Source organism: Scyliorhinus canicula, chromosome 2 (genome assembly GCF_902713615.1).
Source record: "Scyliorhinus canicula chromosome 2, sScyCan1.1, whole genome shotgun sequence".
Classification (NCBI taxonomy): domain Eukaryota; kingdom Metazoa; phylum Chordata; class Chondrichthyes; order Carcharhiniformes; family Scyliorhinidae; genus Scyliorhinus; species Scyliorhinus canicula.
In genome coordinates, this window is record NC_052147.1 from 158,409,765 (window position 1) to 158,432,776 (window position 23,012).

Consider the following 23,012-nt stretch of genomic DNA (forward strand, 5'->3'; position numbering starts at 1 on the left):
CCGTCATGACTGTGGCAGAATGACTGGACAAGTTCATGTTACCGGACAGGACCCCCGACCGCAAAAGCAATACAGATTTCCCCTTGAAGCAGAGGTGGAAATAGAAAAAGTTATAGGTAGCTTGTTGGACCAAGGTGTACTTAGAACGGTAGCCTCCACCAACAATGCCCCTATTTGGCCAGTGAGGAAGCCCGACGGATCATGGTGTCTGACCATCGATTATCGGGAACTCAATAAAGTAACCCCCGCAGTAGCCCCAACGGTAGCTACTAGTCCCGAGACCATGCTCAAGCAAGGTCTCAACGCCAAGTACTTCACGGTATTGGATATCAGTAACGGATTCTGGTCCATACCATTGGCAAAAGCGTGCCAATACAAATTTGCATTCACTTTTAAAACTCAGCAGTATACGTGGACATGCCTCCCACAGGGATTCCACAATTCCCCCTCCATTTTCCACCGACAGCTGGCAAGTGGATTAGAAAAATTTTCCCGCCCCGAATGTCTGGTACAGTATGTAGACGACCTACTACTGCAGACAGACACAAAGGCAGAGCACATTTCGCTTCTGGCCGAACTCCTGGAATTGTTGACTTCAATTGGATGTAAAGTTAACCCCAGAAAGGCCCAGATATTGGAAAGTAAAGTGATGTATTTGGGAACAGTCATCACGCACGGCAAACGCGAGATCGAATTCAAAAGAATTGATTCGATTGTCAAATTGCCCCTTCCCCAGAATGTTTCAGCCCTCCGGTCGTTTTTAGGACTGGTTGGTTATTGTCGGAACCACATCAACGGATTCGCGACAAAAGCCGCCCCACTTTCAGACCTCCTTAAGAAAGGAGCCCCCTGGGAATGGCTTCCGCAGCATACAGGCGCTGTGGAAGAGTTAAAACGAGCCCTTAGTGCAGCACCCGCGCTGCTAGTCCCAGACCAACTTTCCCCGTACGCAATCGAGGTAGCTAGCACAGATCTGACCCTCTCGGCCGTGTTGCTTCAGGAACGGCACGAGCAGTTAAGACCAGTGGCTTATGCCTCCCGACTGTTAGACCCGGTAGAACAAGGATTCTCTGCCTGTGAGAGGCACCTCCTTGCTGTCTTCTGGGCAGTACAGTACTTTTCATACATAACCGGACTAAACCCCATCACCATTCTAACCGAACACACACCCACACAGCTACTACTAGACGGTCGACTGAAGGACGGTTCAGTTAGCCAGATTAGGGCAGCTAGGTGGACCCTACTTTTACAAGGACGGGACATTACTGTAAAACGGACACGCACACACACATATTTAGCAGACAACCTCCAATACCCCGGACAGCCCCATGACTGTGAAATTGTAGCTCCCCTGCATAACACAGGCCCCTTCATAGCAAAAACACCCCCCAGGAAGCTAGGAAACCCAGCACAAGGCACCCCACACACAGACACGTGTGGACCCCTCAAGATATACGTGGACGGTTCATCCACAGTTTTAAATGGTGAGCGTATCACTGGATGCGGCATCTACGTCGAGGACACGCAGGGGCGCGCTCTCGAGGAAATAGCACTGAAGTTACCTGGTCACTTAGGCGCGCAGGCAGCAGAGCTAGCAGCCATAGCGTATATAGTGGACCACCCCGATTCTTTCCCCAGCCCAGCAGACATATATTCGGACAGTTTATATGTCTGCAACAGTCTAACAGATTTTCTGCCCCTGTGGAGGACACGAGGTTTTGTATCCGCAGACGGAAAACCCCTTCCATCAGCCCCCTTACTCCAGCATATCCTAGAGAAAGCGAAGGACAGGACCTTCGGCATAATAAAAGTTCGCAGCCACCATAGGTCATCACCCCCTGGGAATGTAAAAGCCGACGCGTTGGCTAAGGCAGGTTCCAGGAGAGGACACTTATGGACCCCCCCAGCTAGCGCACCAGCTAGCGCCCCTGTGAGCGCAGTACAAGTCTCACAAACAGAGGTTAAAGATCTCGTAGCAGCACAGAAACAGGATGGAGACCTCAGGGAGGTTTTCAAGGGAAACTTTGTGCCTGCGTACGAGCACTTTAAACACACACTGACCACACACGAGGGTGTGATCATTAAGGATCAACTTTATGTGGTCCCACAGCAGGATAGAAATGCAATGATCGCTTTATTTCACGATAACCACGGACACCAAGGAATTGATTCAACCACGAGGCACCTCAGGCAACTCTGTTGGTGGCCTAATCTCAGGAATGATGTAACGCACTATATAGAGAATTGCCTGATTTGTGCTCAGAATAACCCGGAGCGGTATTCTAAGAAAGCACAACTTCGGCATACTCGCCCAGTTAACGGCCCTTGGACAAACCTCCAGATCGATTTTATAGGTCCATTGCCCCCTTGTCGGAATGGCTATAAGTATGTTCTGGTGGTGATAGATACCTTTACAAAATGGGTAGAGGCATTTCCATCACGTACAAACACAGCTAAGACAGCTGCAAAGATCCTGACCCACCACATCTTCACGAGATGGGGTTTACCCCGAAGTATCGATTCGGACCAGGGATCTCACTTTACAGGACGGGTCATGAGGAACATCCTGACAATATTCGGTATAAAACAAAACTTCCATATTGCGTATCATCCACAGTCCAGCGGGATTGTGGAGCACATGAATCGGACCCTAAAAACGACCCTCAGGAAAATGGTTCAAGAGAATAATTCCACATGGGATTCAGTGCTCCCATTTGCACTTATGTTCATAAGGAACACTGTCTCCACATCTACAGGATACACACCACATACACTCATGACCGGACGCCCTATGAAAGGTACAGAATTCCTTTTAGGACTGGACATGACAAGCCCCGAAGTGACGGCCCTCACACATGAAAAGGCAGTTAAAGATCTAGTTGAGACTGTGAGGTCTGCACAGATCGCAGCCGCAGTCCAGCTAGGGAAACGCCGACAGCAACGCACTGCCTGTTTCAATAAGACCGTACACACCACAGAATTCCAGGTTGGGCAACAGGTAATGTTATCTGTTTATAACCCCAGCAGTTTTTTGGCTCCAAAATATTCCGGTCCCTACTCAATTTCGGACAAAATTAGCCCCTCCGTTTACAGGATAAAATATCCTAATGGGAAGACCGCGTGGTTCCATATAAACCAGTTAAAGGCATATGGAACACAGGCCAACCATGCTCACCATGTCCTGCTGGATGCAGCAGAACACTTCACCCCGCCCACCAGAGACACTTCTCCACCATCCCCCTCACAGACCAGTTCATCAACGGACTCGCCCACGACTCCGCCCACAGACCACGACAGACCACGCCCCGACACGCCCACAAGCTGCCACAGCAGAGACAGCAGGACTGACACTGACTCTGAAGACAGCGACAGCACACAGCCATACAGCCCACACTGCACCAACTACGACCCCGACTCCAGTGACCCCATGGAAGTCACCTACCTCAAATATCCAGAACCACCACCCGACCCCGACTACCCCGACAACACACTCGACACTACATTATGGCACAGGGACAATTCGTACAGACTTGTCCGCAATGATGAAAGTGACCCCCGGTCACACAATTCCAAAATAACATGCCTGATCCACACAAGGGTGTGGGATCCGGGAGAGCAGGACGACGCAATGTCTGAATCCCGACACGGCAACCCCTTTGTGACCCTGTTCACAGAGGCAGAATCAAAGTGAGGTGTCCAGATGATGTAAAATAGGAATCGTTTGAGGGAAACGATGTCCTTTCTGATGGAACCTGCACGTATGTTTGTCTTCGTTTTATGTTTGTTTGTTTTCAGGATTGTAAAATTGTTCAGCTGGAGGATGGACATCTTCTTTTCAGCTGAAAAGATTGTGACCACCTCACATACACGTTAGCTTGTCTGCCGAAACTTTTGAGAACTTCGGTTTGATTGGAGATCTTTTCCAAAGTTGTAAGGCTACACGCCAAATAGCTTGTCCGCAGATATCTCTGAGAACTTCAGTGATGTCCTCAGTTGGAGCATCTTGGCTCCCTTGGTTTTTAGGTGCCCCTCTATTCGGCGAATAGAGGCTGCAAGTCATGATGAACACATTCGTACCCGTTTTTTTTCCAGGTTACTCAGGCAGTGGACAAACTGAGGACCCGCCATGTCTGAGAACCAACCCTTGGTCAGCCAAGCTCGGGTATGGCACAGCACGCCCTACCCGGGGATCCCATCCAACTCGTACCCGTCGCGGCCCATACGCAACTCATTCGGATGTTTGTTTCAAAGTTTGTTTTCATTTTACGTTAGGTAGCCCTTCGGCCGCCATCCCACATGCTATTTACATCCGGGAACATTCGGATGGTAAATCAGCAACGCCTGCGAGACGGCTCGCAGAAGGAAGGATTGTTAGGTGTATGCTGGTCTTTAAATTCGCTTTTTGAAAAAAAAAATGAGGGGAGTCACAGGGTGTGACTTAGCCAGTCATTTTAAAGGGTCAATTGGGTTTTGAAAGACAGATGCACTAACAAGTAAAGGTCTTAAACTGTGTATTGACAGATACTGTGCTTGATCCCAAAGGTTTCAAAGGACGAGACAGAGGTCGAAGCCAGGATTGTCAATACCGGAGGAAGAAGGAAGAGAAAGAAGAAGAACAGCAAAATGATGGAAACCCACCTATTGTTTCTAAATGTTATGTGTATATGTGTGGAAACAAGACACGTTTCCCCCACAACCCCCACCGTAAATGTTTCAATTACAGCAAACCCCCAGTGCTCAGCTCTGATCAGCGAGGTTCAGACCTGGTGCACTAAATTCATGACGTGGTACTCCATGTCCTATATAATCGAATCACTGTTGGTGATCGCGATCCTCATCATACTAGTACAGACTCTCAGGTTGAGGAAATGGAAGAGGAGAGCCTCTCGTTCCAGCACCTCACCCATCTATAGAGTTCAATCCCCCATCTTCGGATTCCACCAAACCCCTCAACCCCTCACTGATTACAACACTCTGTAAATAAAAAGTTCAGCCATGTATTATATTGTTCCATACTCGACTGCCGAGTTGGGAAGTGTGATGTTGTGGTGTGAATGATTAAGGTTTTAGAGTGATGAAATGTTAAGTTAAGGTTAAGGTTAATAGTGATAGGTAGAGGTTCCCAGTTGTAGTAATGCATGTCCCTTTGACATAGGGCCAAGTAGAAATGTTAGTTAAAAATTTTTTCTCTTCTTCCCATAGTTTAAAATAGAGTAGAACAGGAACTGGCAAGAGGTCAGAACACAAGGAAGGCAACGTACATAGGTGATCCTTCACAATATTATGATTGTGAGGATCACAAGGAGGGAATGTAGCCATGCTGGCCACGCAAAATGGACACTGAGCCAAAGTAAAATGGAAGACAGAAGGAAAAGCCTGTTTAGTGAGAACAGACAGTCTGCTCTCAACTAATTAGCATTTGCAAGCAGCAAACCAGTTTCTGGCCAGGTGCAAGATCTCCAAGCCAAAGGTGTTAATGGCAAAGCGCTTAGCATTCTGATGAGGCAGCCCAGATCCAGGCACGAACAATGGCAACATTTCCATCTCAATGTAACACTTAATTGGTTGAGCAGACAGGATGGCACCAGAGTAACGAATATCGAAACCGCCCCCCAACATCGAGGAAAGCCCCCGCATTGGAGGATTTCGAAGGTAACCGTTTGGAAACGCTCCAATCGGTACCGAAAGGTAGAGCCCGCCTAGAAGGGGGCAAGGACATTAGAGAGGGGTATAAAGGCAAATTCCCCACAGAGCCCGGTCTGTTAAACCCGTGCTCCGGCCCTGACTGACATCTTGCATCCTGACTCCAGCCGTTGAGCACCAGCCGCCGAAACCGTAAGTTCAACGCTCGCTACGCGATCCAAGCCCACTAGACCCCCAGTACCAGAACGCTTGCTGAAGGCTGCAGTACAAGACCAGGACGAAGGCCTCGTTCTCTGACCTTGCCTGTTCCTGTTAGATAAGTATTCTGTTCACTTAAGTTTAGTTATAGCTTAGTCTCTTAGTGTGTGCATGAGTATTTATTATAACTGTATAATAAATATTGATCGTTTGAACCTTACTAATCGGTGTATCGTCTTTATTACTTTGAACTTGACCTTGGAATACTTGTGACGTTGTCTATACGGCAACTGGCGACTCCTAAAGCTGAATAAATACATAGAACAGAGCCTAGTAGTGTTAAGCACACGTCGAATACGGAGGCGTGTTAATACACTCCAATAAACGCGTTTTACGCCCATAGTAAAACGTGCAACACAACCCAATCAGGCCCTTTGTGTGACACGTCACGATGATTGACATCGTATTAGAAACATAGAAAAATAGGAGCAGGGGGAGGCCATTTGGCCCTTCGAGCCTGCTCCGCCATTCATTATGATCTTGGCTGATCATCAAACTCATCAAACTCAACGGCCTAATCCCACCTTCCCCTCCATACCCTTTGATCCCGTTTGCCCAAAGCGCAATATCGAACTGCTTCTTTATTTTTGGCGTCAACTACTTCGTGTGGTAATGAATTCCACTGGCTCACCGCTCACGAGATGATGAAATTCCTCCTCATCTCTGTCCGAAATGGTCTATAAGCTTGCGGATGATACGACTGTGGTGGGTCGTATCTCAAACAACAACAAATCAGACGACAGACGGGAGATAGATCACTTGGTTGCATGGTGTACCGAAAACAACCTCTCTCTAAATGTCGGAAAGACCAAGGAACTGATCATCGACTTCAGGAAGTGTAGCATGACACCCAGCCCCCCCTCCCCCACCCCCACTGCCTGCATCAATGGCTCCGAAGTAGAGATGGTCAATAGCGTTAAGTTCCTGGGGGTCACCATCACCAACAGTCTGTCCTGGTCCACTCACGTTGATGCAACAGTCAAGAAAGCCCAACAACGTCCCTACTTCCAACAGAAGCTAAAGAAATTTGGCATGTCTGCATCGACTCTCACAAACTTCTACAGATAGAGAGCATCCTATCCGGCTGCATTGCAGCTTGGTATGGCAACTGCTCGGCCCAAGATCGCAAGAAACTGCAGAGTGTAGTGAACTGAGCTCAACGCATCACACAAGCTGCCCATTCTCGCATTGATTCTGTCTACACCTCCCACTGAAAAATGAAATGAAAATCGCTTATTGTCACGAGTAGGCTTCAAATGAAGTTACTGTGAAAAGCCCCTAGTCGCCACATTCCGGCGCTTGTTCGGGGAGGCTGTTACGGGAATTGAACCGTGCTGCTGGCTTGCCTTGGTCTGCTTTAAAAGCCAGCGATTTAGCCCAGTGAGCTAAACAGCCTCAGGAAGGCACCAGCATTCTCCCACCCAGACTTTGCCTTCTTCCAGACCCTTCTATCAGGCAGAAGATGAAAATGAAAATAGCTTATTGTCACAAGTAGGCTTCAAATGACGTTACTGTAAAAAGCCCCTGGTCGCCACATTCCAGCACCTGTTCGGGGAGGCTGGCACGGGAATTGAACCGTGCTGCTGACCTGACTTAGTCTGCTTTCAAAGCCAGCAATTTAGCCCTGTGCTAAACAGCCCCTACAGAAATCTGAAGACCTGCACATCCAGACATAGGAACAGCTTCTTCCTCACAGCTACTAGACTCCTCAACGACTTCCCCTCGGATTGATCTGTTCCCTGTAAGAACACTACTCACGACGCCCTACGCTGCTCTTGCTCATGTATTTGCTTTGTTTGGCCCCTTGTTCTGCACTGTAACCAATCACTGTTTGTTGATGTACATTTGTCAATATTCCCTGTTGAGTATTCTCTTTGTCTACTATGTACATACTGTGTACGTTCCCGCGGCCGCAGAAAAGTACTCTTTATTGTATTTCAGTACATGTGACAATAAATCAAATCAAATCAAATCTACCTGTATCCTCAGATCTCGGGTTCTAGACACACCCACCATTGAGAACATCCTTCCTGCACCTACCCTGTCTAGTTCTGTTAGAATTTTATAGGTTTCTATGAGATTCCCATTCATTCTTCTGAACTCCAGCGAATACAATCTTAATTGATTCAATCTCTCCTCATGTGTCCATTCTGCCAGGGCAGCACGGTGGAGCAGTGATTAGCACTGCTGCCTCACGGTGCCAAAATCCCAGGTTCGATCCCGGCTCTGGGTCACTGACCATGTGGAGTTTGCATATTCTCCCCATGTTTGCATGGGTTCTGGCCCCACAACCCATGTTAAATTGCCCCTTTATTGGAAAAAATGAAATGGGTACTCTAAATTAAAAAAAAGAAGGAAATATGTCCATTCTGCCATCCCAGGAATCAGTCTGGTAAACCTTTGTTGCACTCCCTCTAGTGCATGAACATCCTTCCTTATATAAGGAGACCAAAACTGCACACAATACTACAGGTGAGACCTCACTATGGCCCTGTATAATAGCAGGAAGACATCCTTGTCTTGTACTCGAAATGTATTTGTATGTAATGGAGAATGAGATTGGATTGATAATAATTTAATACCAGATGCATCGATATAGGAATTATTTTCATAAAACAAACAGTCCAAATTGGACATTTCAGCACCATGTAATCCATCTCAACAACAAGTTGCATTTATATAGCACCTTTACTGTAGCAAAATGTCCCAAGGTGCTTCGCAGGAACTTTACCACAAAACTTCTCCGCGCAAAACTGCCCAAGTTCCCGACGGCCAATACGTGGTTAGAACCACGCCGTCAGGAACCTCGGGTGAATCCGCGGCCACCCTGGTGGGGGGTGGGGGGATCGATCACCGGTGGAGGGGGGGCCTCATGGATGGCCAGGGGAGTGATCGGGTAGCATGGATTCGCAGGCGCGCGCGATATCAGGGGTTGGGGGGGGGGAGGGGGGGGGGGTGGGCTACATTTTGGATGTCGGTCCGTGGTCCGACTCTGCCATCGCGCACGACACGGCCGCTGAAGGCTGCCGCCGTGCGCATGCGTGGACTTCTGACTGGAAGTGGGGGGCTCCGTATCCACGACCAGAGCTGCAAGGAGCACACCGGGGCCCTGCCAGCCCGCTGCAGGTGGGAGAATCGCTCAGGACTTTCTTAAGGAAAGCCAAGAATGAAACGCCAGCGTTTTTATACTGGCGTGGGGACACAGCCCCATTTTTGGAGAATCCAGTCCCCCATATCTCCACCCTTTGTTCATTCTGTGTGTGTGTTTTTCTGTTTGTCTGCCTGGGGGAGGTGGGAGCAAGAGAGGGATGATGATTATTCTTCTGTACAATGGCTATCAACTCATATTTGGACCAAGGTAACTTTGACATCATCTCTGAAACAATCCATCTGTGATTTAATCATTTTTTTCCCAATATGGCTGGTCCCCGCAGAGCTACACTGGGTTCCAGTCACCCATGCTTCAATTTTAAAATTTGCATTGATTTCTTTCAAATCCCTCAATGCCCTTGCCCTTCTCTATCTCTGGAATCTCCTCCTGCCCCTCTAACCCTGCGAGATCTCTACCTTCCTCTACTTCTGACTTCTTGAGGGTCCCTGACTTTCTTTTTTTTAAGGAAATATTTTATTGAAGCATTTGTAATTTTCACAGTTTACAGTTCAACACTTTAACATTCCTTAAACAACTGCGAGGGCTGACACATGTAAAAAAATTAAAAATAATATTCCCTACTACCCCCGCCCTATTTCCTAATTACTCGTGTACTAAGTTCCCTGTCCTTGTCATACACTACCATGCCTCCCCTTATCCTCCCCCCCCCCCCCCCCCCCCTTGCTGCTGACGTTCAATTTTCCTTGAAGAAGTCGATGAATGGCTGCCACCTCCGGGCGAACCCCTGAATTGAACCTCTCAAGGCAAGCATAATCTCTTCCAACCTGAGAAACGCTGCCATGTCACTGACCCACATTCCTGACTTTGGAGGTTCCGAGTCTTTCCATCCCAGCAAAATCCGTCTCTGGGCCAACAGGAAGGAGAAGGCCAGAACATCGGACCTGGATCTTCCGATGCCCAAAATATTGCCAATTTTGGACTCGGAGTCACCCTCCCTTCCAGGACCTCTGACATGACAAATCCGCAAATCCCTGGCAAAATCCCATCAATTTTGGACACGCCCAGAACATATGTACATGATTCGCTGTGCATCCCCCACAGTGTCCACACCTATCCTCCACTGCCTCATAAAACCTGCTCATCCGGCTACCGGCATGTGGGCCCTATGAACCATCTTGAACTGGATCAAGCTAAGTCTGGCACAAGACGAGGATGAATTAACTCTCTTCAAAGCCTTTTCCCATAATTCGATTTCCAACTCTCCTCCCAGCTCCTCTTCCCACTTCCTCTTCACGTCTCCGATACAGTGTCCTTCCCACTCTATCAACTCCTTATGTATCTCGGAGACCCTCCCCTCCCCAACCCCCGTTTTTGACATCACCTTATCCTGTTGTCATGTGAGAGTACCTTTTAGAAATGGGTATTTCTAAATGGGTTTGTATATAAATATCTGTAGTGAGAATGACTTTAAGAAATGGGTGTTTATTACTGCAGTGATGTCAGAGAGTGGGTGGAGCTGGGCTGTCTGTCAGCTTTTTACTTTCGCTTTAAGCTTTTGCTGCAGGGTGGGTTTGTTTTAATTTTAGTTTTGGAGAAGCTGCGATCACAGCAGGATGTGTGTGAATCTCTGCAAGCTTATGAATGTCCATTTGCTGATTTCAACATGGTAACTGTTCTCAGTAGTGAAGTTAAGTCTGATGTCTTTCTGTTTTAAAGGTTTTTTAAAGCCTTATGGATGTTAAAAGGACAGCTTAAGCATTACTTAGTGTTGTATTCCTTGGGAGTTGTATTTGAATTGATGGTTGCTAAGATGTATGTATTCTGTATGTTTTAAAAAGGTTAACTTGAGTTCATAGAATAAACATTGTTTTGCTTTTAAAAATTACTTTTCCATTTCTGCTGTACCACACCTGCAGAGTGGGCCGTGTGCTCCCCATAACCACAATCTATTAAAAGTTGTAGGTCAGGTAAACTCCATGATACACTTTGGGGTTATCTAAACCCTGGCCCATAACACTGTAGTCCCCTCAGGGGGTGGCAAGGAAAGCTTGGAACCTGCCTCCGGGCAAAGTCCCGTACCTATAGGTACCGAAACGGTTCCCACCCAGCAACTCAAACTCCTCCTCGGGCTCCTCCAGGCTAGGGAAACCCTCCTGAATGAAGAGATCGCCAAATCTCTCAACCACTGCCCGCTGCCACCTCCTAAAGCCCCCATCCAGCCTTCCCGGAACAAAACGGTGATTGTCACAGATTGGTGATCACATTAGCGCCCCCTCCAATCTCATATGCTGCCTCCATTGTCCCCACACCCTCAGGGCCGCCACTACCACTGGGCTGGTGGAGCACTGGGCCGGCGAGAACGGCAGGGCCGCCGTCAATAAAGCCTCCAAACTTGTACCCTTATAAGGTGCCGCCTCCACTCGCTCCCAAGCCGACCCCTCCCCCAGTACCCACTTCCTGACCGTCAATATGCTGGCCGCCCAGTAATAATTAATAAAACTCGGGAAGGCCAAGCCGCCCTCCCCATGGTCCCATTCAAGAGTGCCCTCTTCACCCTCGTGGTTTTACCAGTCCACACAAAACCCGAGATCGCCGCATTCATTTTCCTAAAAAAGGCCTTCAGGACAAAATCAGGAGACATTTAAAAAAAACAGCAATCTCGGGAGGACTGTCACCTTCTCCATCTGCACCCTCCCCGCCAGTGTCAGCGGGAGCATGTCCCACCTGTGGAAATCCCTTTTCATCTGATCGACCGCTTGACCCAGATTTAACTTGTGGAGCTGTCCCCAATCCTTAGCCACCTGGATTTCCAGATACCGAAAGCTCCTCCCCACCACCTTAAAAGGTAACTCCCTCAGTCTCCTTTCCTGCCCCCGTGCCTGAATGGCAAACACCTCGTTCTTTCCCATGTTTAACTTGTAGCTTGAGAACCGCCCAAATTCTTCTAGTGTCTCCATAATTCCAGCCATCTCCCCCCCCCCCCCCCCCCCCCCCCCAAGCGGGTCTGTGACATAAAGCAGTAAATCGTCCGCGTAGAGCGAGACCCTGTGCTCCACTCCCCCATCTCACTAACCCCCGCCAAACATTCAATGGCCTAAGGGCCATTGCCAGGGGCTCTATGGCCAGGGCAAACAGGAGTGGGGAGAGCGGGCACCCCTGTCTTGTCCCCCCACAGAGACTAAAATATTCTGACTGGTCACGGTTGGTTCTTTCATTCGCCTCTGGAGCCTGGTATAGCAACTGGATCCAATCCACAAATCCCTGTCCAAACTCGAACCAGTCCAAAATATCCCACAGGACAAGGATACTCCATAGGATAGGAGACTCCACCCGGTCAAAGACCTTTTCTGCATCCATAGCTACTACCACCTCAACCTTGCGCCTCTCCGCTGGCATCATTATAACATTCAGGAGCCGTGTAATGTTGGACGTCAGGTGCCTGCCCTTCACAAATCCCATCTGGTCTTCCCCGATTACCTCCGGGACACAATCCTCTGTACGTGTGGCCAAGATCTTTGCCAGCAATTTAGTGTCTACTTTCAAAAGGGAAATCGGCCTGTACAAACCACTGCTCTCCGGGTCTTTGTCCTACTTCAAGATGAGAAAGATTGATCCCTGTGATAACATGGGGGGGAGCACTCCCAGCTCCTTAGACTCGTTAAAGGCCTTAACCAGGAGTGGCCCCAGTAACCCAGAATACGTTTTATAAAACTCCACTGGTATCCATCAGGTCCCGGGGCCTTACCCGATTGCATCACCCCCAACCCGTCTATCACTTCCCCGGGCCCAATTGGGCCTCCCAGGCCTTCCACCAGCTCCTCATCTACCTTCGGGAACTCTAACCCCCCAAAAAATTGCTTCATACCCTCATCCCCGGCTGGAGGTTCCGATTCATAGAGTCAACTATAGAATTTGCGAAACACATCATTTATTGCCATCGGGTCCACCACTACATTCCCCCTCATATCCTTTACTTTCCCAATTTCTACCCCCCTCCCCTGTCAATCAGCCATGATCTTTCCTAGGCCAGCCCTTGGCCCATGGCCCGCACCTCACCTGGCTCGCCCCTCGGCAGCTACCGTCATCTGCTCTCCCCCTCCAACCTCCGAAAAGTCCTCTCCTCATCAGCAGCCTCCCCTTCCCCCCCTCCCATCCCCCCACTACGTTCATCTGTAGCTCACCCCCCACTTCGCTTCCATGAACTCGCTCTCCCAGCTAGCCTGGCAGCTTCCGCCCCCGGTGCCTGGCATCCTACCACCTGCTGATTCCCCTCTTCCGCACTCTTAGCACAAGTTCCCAAAACAATAGCAGAAAGCAAAAACAAACAATAATCCCTCCCAAGGTCCACGCACAGAGGCCCACCCCTCCTCCCATAACAAAATCTTATCTAGTCTAACACGCTCAAGAGGAAAAAATAAGAAAGAAAAAGGAATTATACATGTAAAACTCAAACAGCTTTTCAAACATTGCAACTTAAATTACAGCGGAGTTCCTGATTTTCATCCTTCCACCATTTGCAGCTGTGCCTTTAGTGGCTGAGCCACCAGGCTTCACAATTCTCTCCCTAAACCTCTCCACTTTGCTACTTCGCTTTCCTCCTTTAAGGCCCTTCGAGAGACCATCAGTTGAACAACCTTTTCATCACCATTCATCACATCACCTTTCTTGGGTCCTGTGTGCGGTATTTTGGGATTTTTATGAAGCTCTTTAGGATGTTTAAAGGTGCTATATAAATGCAAGTTGTTGGTGATCTCAGGGCGCCAAGGTCCCAGGTTCGATCCTGGCCCTGGGTCACTGTCTGTGTGGAGTTTTCACATTCTCCCCATATCTGTGCGGGTCTCATCCCCAGAACCCAAAGATGTGCAGGTTAGGTGGGTGGGCCACGTTAAATTGCCTTTCAATTAGAAAAAAATATTTGGATATTCTAAATTTTAAAAATAAGTTGTTGTTGATCTGGCCTCTCTGAATTACAGCCATGGTGGAATATAAAGGGGAAGAGGGACTGGAATGCATAACCCTGCTTTCCTTCCATTATCATTACAGTGTGGACTTGCATTTGTTGGTAATGAGGTAAAGTGACTTCAGTCAATATAAAACATCCGAAGGAGGTAATCTCACACGAGGAGGGATGGAAAGATTGTGAAAAGATTTAAAAACAAATTATCCAATGCTCAAGCAACAGCCACCCCTGAATGATTGAAATAATGATGATCGTCGTCACTGATTTTGGGCACACAATTGTGGGCCCAACACTAATCCCTGAAGGACACCACTAGCTACTGATTGCCAACCAGAGAAATACCCATTAATACCCACTCTTTGCTTTCTATTAATTAACCAATCCTCTCTCCATGCTACTACTTTACCCTTAATGCCATGCATCTTTATCTTATGCAGCAACCTTTTATGTGGCACCTTGTCAAAAGCTTTCTGGAAATCCAGATATACCACATCCATATGCTCCCTGTTATCTACCGCACTGGTAATGTCCTCAAAAAATTCCACTAAAATAGTTCGGCATCACCTGCCCTTTATGGACCCATGCTGAGTCTGCCCAATGGGACAATTTCCATCCAGATGCCTCGCTATTTCTTCCTTGATGATAGATTCCAGCATCTTCCCTACTACTGAAGTTAAGTTAACTGGCCTATAATTACCCGCTTTCTGCCTACCTCCTTTTTTAACAGTGGTGTCACGTTTGCTAATTTCCAATCCGCTGGGACCACCCCAGAGTCTAGTGAATTTCGGTAAATTATCACTAGTGCATTTGCAATTTCCCTAGCCATCTCTTTTAGCACTCTGGGATGCATTCCATCAGGGCCAGGAGACTTGTCTACCTTTAGCCCCAAGAGCTTGCCCATCACTACCTCCTTAGTGATAACAATCATCTCAAGGTCCTGACCTGTCATAGCCTCATTTCTATCAGTCACTGGCATGTTATTTGTGTCTTCCACTGTGAAGGCTGACCAAAAAACCTGTTCAGTTCCTCAGCCATTCCCTCATCTCCCATTATTAAATCTCCCTTCTCATCCTCTAAAGGACCAATGTTTACTTTAGCCACTCTTTTTTGTTTATATATTTGTAGAAACTTTTACTATCTGTTTTTATATTCTGAGCAAGTTTACTCTCATAATCTATCTTACTCTTCTTTATAGCTTTTTTAGTAGCTTTCTGTTGCCCCCTAAAGATTTCCCAGTCCTCTAGTCTCCCACTCAGGAGCGCTGCTGCAATGTCCAGGTGGCTCTGGGACTGGTCGCTGGTTAGGCTGCAACCCTGCCCTGGTCTTCGGCCAGTGCCTGCACAGAATGCCCCAGACCTTGGACATGCAGGTCCATAGCCAAAACCCTCACCCCCAATGCCTCCACCATGGATGTCTCCTGTCCGGTGTTGACCTGGATGGCACGCATGGTCAGAGCAACTCTTCCACCTGCTCCTGCAGGTGCTGGATGCTCGCCGACAACCCCTCATGTAGTCCCTGGCTCTGTGACTGCATCTCCACTATAGATGGGACTGTCTGTTCCAGAAGCCCGAAACCCATCTGGATGGCAGCTAGTCCTGGGGCCGGCCTACCTCCGACCTTCTTCTCCCTCGGGTGTTCCTACCTCCACCTGCTGGTGATCAGCTCTGTGGTGCGCACTAGATAATGTCCCAGGAGCCCCTTCAGTAAAGTGCCCAACTGAGGTGCGTCTCTCTCTCTCTCTCTGGGATGATGGAGGGTGTAGGAGACAGGTGTGACGGGAAATCAGTGTCAACATCGGACTCGAGCTCTGGGGTGTCCTGAGTCTCGGGTCGAGGGCTGCCGTCCGAGTTCCTCATTGCTGGTCGGTCTAGGAGGTGGCTCTCACTGTGGCACTGGCTGGTGGCTGGGGAAACAAGATGAACCCACTCCGTGGTCCATTACCAGCAGGTCCTGCAAGGCACAAGATAAGACGCATGATTAGACGGCGGGCCGGGGGGAAGTGGGGGTGATGGGAGTGAGTGTGGGGGTGAGGCTGAGGGTGGGAGTGAGGGTGCAGTGAGGATGGGGGTGGGGTGAGGGTAGGGCGAGGTTGAGGTGAGCGTGTTGTGGGGGTGAAGGTGAGGGCGGTGTGTGGGTGAGGTGAGGGTGGTGTGGGAGGGGATTGGTTACCCACGTGGCATGGGGAACTGCAACTCCGCAGTGTCCCACTTTCTAGCCCACGGCTGGTCTCCATCCCGGCGACCTCCCTTTCCTCCGACCACATCCAACTTTAACAATGAGGAGCTTCAGGTCCAGCGGTCATCCTTCAGTCTTTTTCCGCTCCCTGCAGTGATGGGTGGACTTCACCTGGGGGGGGGGGGGGGGTCGGAGAAATGGGGGGAGGAAACAGAAGCTGGCAGTGTTAAACAGTCCGATGCATGCGGCACAGGGGGTGGATAGCTGGTGGCCTCAGTGACCAGGGCATCCTGCCATGGTGGCTGGTATGGGTGGCGGCATGTGGTGCTGCGTGGGGGGTTTGGCCGCCCTCTGGGTGGGGATGGCGGGTCGGGTTACAGGTGTGTGAGAAGAGAGTTGATGCCAGAGGCACAGTTCTGCCTTATCACCCTTGCTGCCTTGAGGAGGTCGTGCAGTTTTGCACGCCATTGCAGGCCAGCCCGATGGTGTTGACCACAGCACTGATGGCATTTGCCATCTGTCCCCAGGCATGCCGAATGGCAGATGGCTGCAGCCTCCTTCCTGGGCCAGGGTATGGGGTGACCCGCCTCTTCTCCACTGTGCCCAGCTTGGTGTCCGTGAAACGGGGTGCCACTCTCGTCGCTGCCATCTTGTTGGCTGGGATGGTGTGCGTGAGGGGGTGCAGTGTGTATATGCGGCTGCAGCTTGTCAGCCACTTGAGTATCAATCATGAATCTGGCGAATCCGGCACCGTTTCTTATTGGAATCAATTGTATTTCATGTGGTGCCGGTGCTAACCCCTCAACAGTGTGGCGTTAGTTTTGCTGTCATGGAAGCCCACGAACCCTGCCCTGGCAGTGCCAACCTGTCACCATGGCAGTGCCAGGTGGGACGGCAAGGGTGCCAGACTGGCACAGCCAGGGTACCCAGGTGGTACCAGCAGTGCCAAGGCACCACCCTGCCCAAAAGGCATGCAGCTGAAGGTCTTCAATCCTCTTGGAGACCCCCACGAGTGTCGTGCTGTCTGGTCCCCATTTGTGGGGCCAGTACCAAACGGCGCTCGCCCGAGTTCACCCAGGGCAAAGAGATTCAATTCCAATGCCTCAGATATCTTGGAAATCTGCACTTTTTGGTAAATATGCAGGTTTGCCAAAAACTGATCACGCCCATTCTGGGCAGGATTCTCCTTGCGACGTCTCGCAAAATTGCGCTGAATCTAGCGAGGCTTTACGAGCTGGGTGGATCCTGGGAGCGGGTTCTCCCGGCTTTCACCGGCCACAACGCGCTGCAGCGAGCTGCTTTTCTGGCGCAGTGTGACTGGAAGATCGTGCCCTTAGCCTCAGGAATGGAGAAGGAATTACATATAACTCTTGGGACTAAAGAGAGCAAAGGTTGTAGGGAGAAGGCTGGAAATGTTGACTGTGTTGAATGATCAGCTCTGATCATAATGAATGGTACAGCAGGTTTGAAGGGTTGAATGGCCTCTTCCTTCTCTTATTTGTGATGTTCTATACCAGCTCACCCATTTCATTACCCCCACAACATCTTTCTCTTACCCCCACTACCTTAAACCTCCCCTGCCCCCCTCTCTAGGCCTCTGCACCCACCCCACCACTTCCACTTCTCCTCCTTGTTAATCCAGTCCCTCCCCCAGCACAGACCATCGCTGCCTAACAGCACCCTATGCAGCTGTCCACCCACAGCGCAAGGATCCACCTCCCAGAAGTAGGCAAGCAATGATTTTTAGCCCCTGCTGTACCGATCCATCCCCTCATAAAAGCCTGTCCCCCCCCCCCCCACCCCCCCCCCCCCCCCCCCCACCACGAGTAAAGGCCACCCTTTGAAATTCCCTCCTTAAACCTTTTCATCATCTCTGCCCCTTTAAGAATCCCTTTAAAATGGACCTCCAGCTTTTGAGCAGCTCAGTTAACATTTCTGACATTACCTGAGTGTTCATTTTCCCCCTTTCCAAATTAGCTTGGGAGGTCGTCCATATGGAAAGTACTGACTGACTAACTCTTAATAAAATGACCAGCCCACGCAGATTACGTCTAATCAGAAATATCTTCAACTTGTTGTGCTGGGATCTTTGCACCAAGATTAGGAAATCCTGTTTCCTTCATTTAACTCAGGAATGCTTACTGAGTTTCCTGTGTGTGACTTGGAAACGCCTTCCCACTTAGTGCTGCCTCAGCACTGGAATGAACACATTGCCTAGCCTTGGCATGTTAGTGTGGGCGAGACTCTAACAGCGGGAAGGTTTGATAAAATTCCGGGCTGCGCAAAGACACAATTGATCCAGGAAACTGATTTCAACAACCAGCCACGACTATAAGCATATTACAGAGGTTAATGCTCTCAATCTAAATAGCCAAAATGACCAAAAGGCTCACTTTGATACAAGGCTTTACACTACTAGGCCACCTGGGTGGCACGGTGGCACAGTGGTTAGCACTGCTGCCTCAGCTCCAGGGTCCTGGGTTAAATTCTGGCCTTGAGTGACTGTGTGTGGAGTTTACGCTTTCTCCCCCTGTCTGCATGGGTTTCCTCCGGGTCCTCCGGTTTCCTCCCAGCCCAAAGATATGCAGGTTAAGTGGATTGGCCATGCTGAAATTGCTCCTTAGTGTCCAAAATGTTAGTTGGGGTTGCTGGGTTATGGGGATCGGGTGGAGGTGTGGGCTTACGTAGGGTGCTCCTTCCACGGGTCGGTGCAGATGTGATGGGCCGAATGGCTTCTTTATGCACTGTAAATTCTATGACATTCTCCCATTGAGCAATGCACCTCGTGCCATCCCCCCCCCTCCCCCACCCCAATGTTACATGCTTCCTTTTAAGATAATAGTCCAATTATTTTTTGAATTGCTTGATTGGATGTTTCCACTCCCAGACAGTGCATTCCAGATCCTGACCACTCGCTGCGTGAAAACATTTCTTCACATTTCTGCACTGTCGCCAGCGATGCTCTCAATTGTATTTGAGTTAAATACAGGGAGATAATTGTTGAGATGCTGGGCTCCAATGCCTGGTGACCACGGACTTGTAACAACAATAGTTTGTTAAGTACTTTGAGCAGCTCATACCTGCTTCCAACCTGCCCATGCTCCGGGGAGAACTCGCGTGCTCCCGGCCTGTGGCTCCTCATGGAACCACGTCGTCACGTGACCACTCGGTCTAAAGTGACAATCATTCCAGCAAGAGCAGGAAAAAGGTGTGGAGGGTAGTCCCCACGCTCTCAGGCTGTGAGCCTATGTGCCCAACTTACAAAGCGATGCCTCCTTGCTGATAACCGCAGGACTGATTATGATGAGTTAAAAATAAAGTAGCTAATAATTAAGAAGAAGCTGAATTTTTGTTTGGTCCACCCAGCAGCAAGCTGTCTGAATAGGGTGTGATGCTGGAAACTTCCTATCATTATTGCCTCTCCTTGTTCTACAACACTGAGAGAAATTGTAAGCAGTGTTTCTGATACAGCTTTTAACACCAATAATATCTGTCCCAACAGCAAATATTTCCATCAGGTACATAAGAACCAGTTGGGCTACAAGGGATAGTTCCTGAGGTTAAGGACCCCATCCCATTGGAGTTAATAATAATAATCTTTATTGTCACTAGTAGGCTTACATTAACACTGCAATGAAGTTACTGTGAAAAGCCCCTAGTCACCACATTCTGGCGCCTGTTCGGGTACACAGAGGGTGAATTAAAAATGTCCAAATTACCTAATAGCATGGGCAGGGTTCTCCCCTAACCTGCGGGGCGGGCAGTGCCGGCGCCGAGGAGTGGTGTGAACCACTTCAATGTCGGGCTGCCCGGAAGGTACGGAATCCTCCGCCGGGCCGTAGAATCCTCTGCACCTTCAGGGGCTAGGCCAGCGCCGGCGGGGCTGGCGCCGTGCCAGATGTAGCCAAAGGGTAGGCGCCATGCCAACCGGTGCCAAAGGGCCTCCGTCGACTGGCGCAAGTTGGCGCATGGGCGGGAGTGCCAGCGTGTGCTGGCATCATCCAGCGCACACGCAGGGGGGTTCTTCTCCGCGCCGGCCATGACGGACTGTTACACCGGCCGGCGTGGAGGGAAAGAGTGCCCCCGTGGCACAGGCTCGCCCGGTGAATCCGGCAGCTGGCGTCGGGGTGGGGGGGGGCGGGGCTCACGCCACCCTCCCGCCGATTCACCGGCTCAGCGGGCAGTCGGCGAATCCTGCCACACGTCTTTCAGGACTTATGGGAGGAAACTGGAGCACCCGGAGGCAACCCACGCAGACAAGGGGACAACCTGCAGACTCCACACAGACAGTGACCCAAGCGGGAATTGAACCTGGGACTCTAGAGCTGTGAAGCAACATTGCTAACCACTGGCTACTGTACTGCCCATAGCGATGAAAGGGAAAAATACAGCATATCTGAACTTATAACAGAAAATGCTGGATAAACTCTGTATTTCTGGCAGCATCTGTGGAGAGGGAAAACGTTTCAGTCCAATTTGACTCTTCATCAGAATCCGAAGTTTCAAGGAGAGTCATATTGGACTCAAAACTTTTATTCTCAGTTCCTCGCTTCACAGATGCTGCCAGACCTGATCCCACCCCTACCCACCTGCCCACACTCCAGCTCCCTCAATCCCTACAGAAAAACATCCAGAGGTTTACATTCTTCTTCCAGGGGATCCTTTAATATCTTGCATCATGATTAGTTGCTGATTTTATTTTGAAAAATTAAAGTCACAATTGGCAGTTTTCTGTGGACATATTGAATAGTCAGCTGACTGAGCTAATTTTACATAAAGACAGCTCTGCTGGATTTTCTGCCTCTCATATGCATATTTTGTCACCAGTCATAACATGTTTTGTTTTGCAAATCATCAGCTGCTCCTGAGATCCTCACTCGGCCTATCAGGTTAGAGTGGGTGAAATTGCAGTGATAGCCTGTGTGGCAGGCTGTCACACATTGGCAATGCTGACTGTGGTAACTACTATTGGCATTAGCAGTGCGTGGGACTCTTCAAGGCCCCAAGTTTTATTTAAATTAGGAGAGCTCCCCACAAAATAGCTGGAATACCTTAATGGATGCTTACCCTCTGTTATACTGCAGGAGAGAATTGAAACTAAAGTTCCTCTATATCTATCAGGATGTCCCTGCCCTGTTAATAGGCTCACCCTTCCTTGTTGTAGCTTTCTTCGATTGACCAGCCACACAGCCACAGGCAATCCTTCAAAAGGACTCACTGTGTCTGAAGACTTGTTCAGAGAGGGAAACAATACTCATGCAACAGCCCTTTAATAACTGCCAGTGGTTGATGTGTCATTAACATCTGAAGGCCTCAACGTCATGACCCAGTCACTGAAGGATGTGCTCCAGATGCAGGTGGACATTGACGAGGCACTTTAGAGCAAGGCCCAGTCAGTGAGGAGCATTGCTGAGGGTATCGACACCATGGTGCACAGTCCAGGGAAACTCCAGGGCTGACAGAGCCAAATGACGCAGAGACCTCTGGAGCTACCTCAGCCACTCTTCATCCCATGGAGTCACCCAGGCCCCTACGGGCACCTTCAGTGAAGAAGAAGCACTGGAAGCCAACCTTTGGCCAGCCACCAGGGAGATGTCGGCGGCCTCCAGTTATTCTGAATCACAGCCTCTTGACACCAGCGCATCTCAAGGGCAGCAGGTAAACGAAGGTGGCATGGCGACGCCAGTGACAACATCATGATGGCCATGGCACTCCGGCTCCAGGCCCTACAGAGGATGATTGCCAAAGGCATCAAAGGCCACAGGGTGCAGAATGCAGCAGGCTCCCGCCACCTCTGATGTGCATCCTGGGGGGGGGGGGGGAAATGTCACTAAGAGGGGGAGGGGGTCACTATCTGTAGCTCGGGAAAATGGAAACGTCAAATGTGCACAATTAAATCATGTTACACTTGATACATGTGCGGCCTCTGTCATGTTAATCTTCACAGCAGACCAAACTGCACTCCACCCTTAGTTGCCCCCCGTTCTCCCCCCCCCCCCCCCCACCCTCAGCCCATGGGTGAACCCCAACATGGACAACTTCAGTTTCCCCCCCCAACCAAGTCCAACCTCCCTTGGATGTTCCCCACCTGCCCCTCGAGCACTAGGACAGCAACTTCCCTCCTCAGGTCCCCTCAGCAGCTATTGTGCCAGCTTCACTTTTTTAAAAAAGGAGTACTGAACAACATCCACGTGATTTCTCGCTGGGGAGCCAGTTAGATCCCAGGGTACCATTACATTTGACTTCACTCTTGCCAATGGGATTGAAATGGATGCAAATTGCGGTTTATGAATTTCTCGCCATCTTTGGCCGAGATCCAGAACTCGCCATCGAGAGCAAGCCGGTTAGGTAGATTAGCCTGCCACGAATCTCGTTTTTGGCCTTTCCCGCAATCTACCTGGCGTGTCCAGAGCCTGGCCGGGTGCGACGTGCCCGTTACATTGTGCCCAATGACTCAGGTTACCAACGTTGTTTGAATGTATTCCTGGAGGTTTCAACAGATGGACCATCTCTAATCACCCTGCCCAGTCAAACAAGTTTAACCCACCACCTCTGTGTTAGTTACTGAGGGTCCACGTGATTAAAGGAGGCAGGGCCCATTGACCACAGTTGCACGCAGCCCCTGGGTATCAGTGGTCAAATTGACATTGATTGACCCCAAATTGCATGACAGGACTGAGTGGCTTGACCAACCATTTTATTAAGGGGATCAGGGGTTATGGGAAGAAGGCAGGAGGCTGGGGATGAGGAAAATATCAGCCATGATTGAATGGCGGAGCAGTCTCAATGGCTAAGTGGCCTAATTCTGCTCCTATGTCTTATGGTCTTATTATGGGGAATGGAGCTTATGAAGTAAATCTTTCT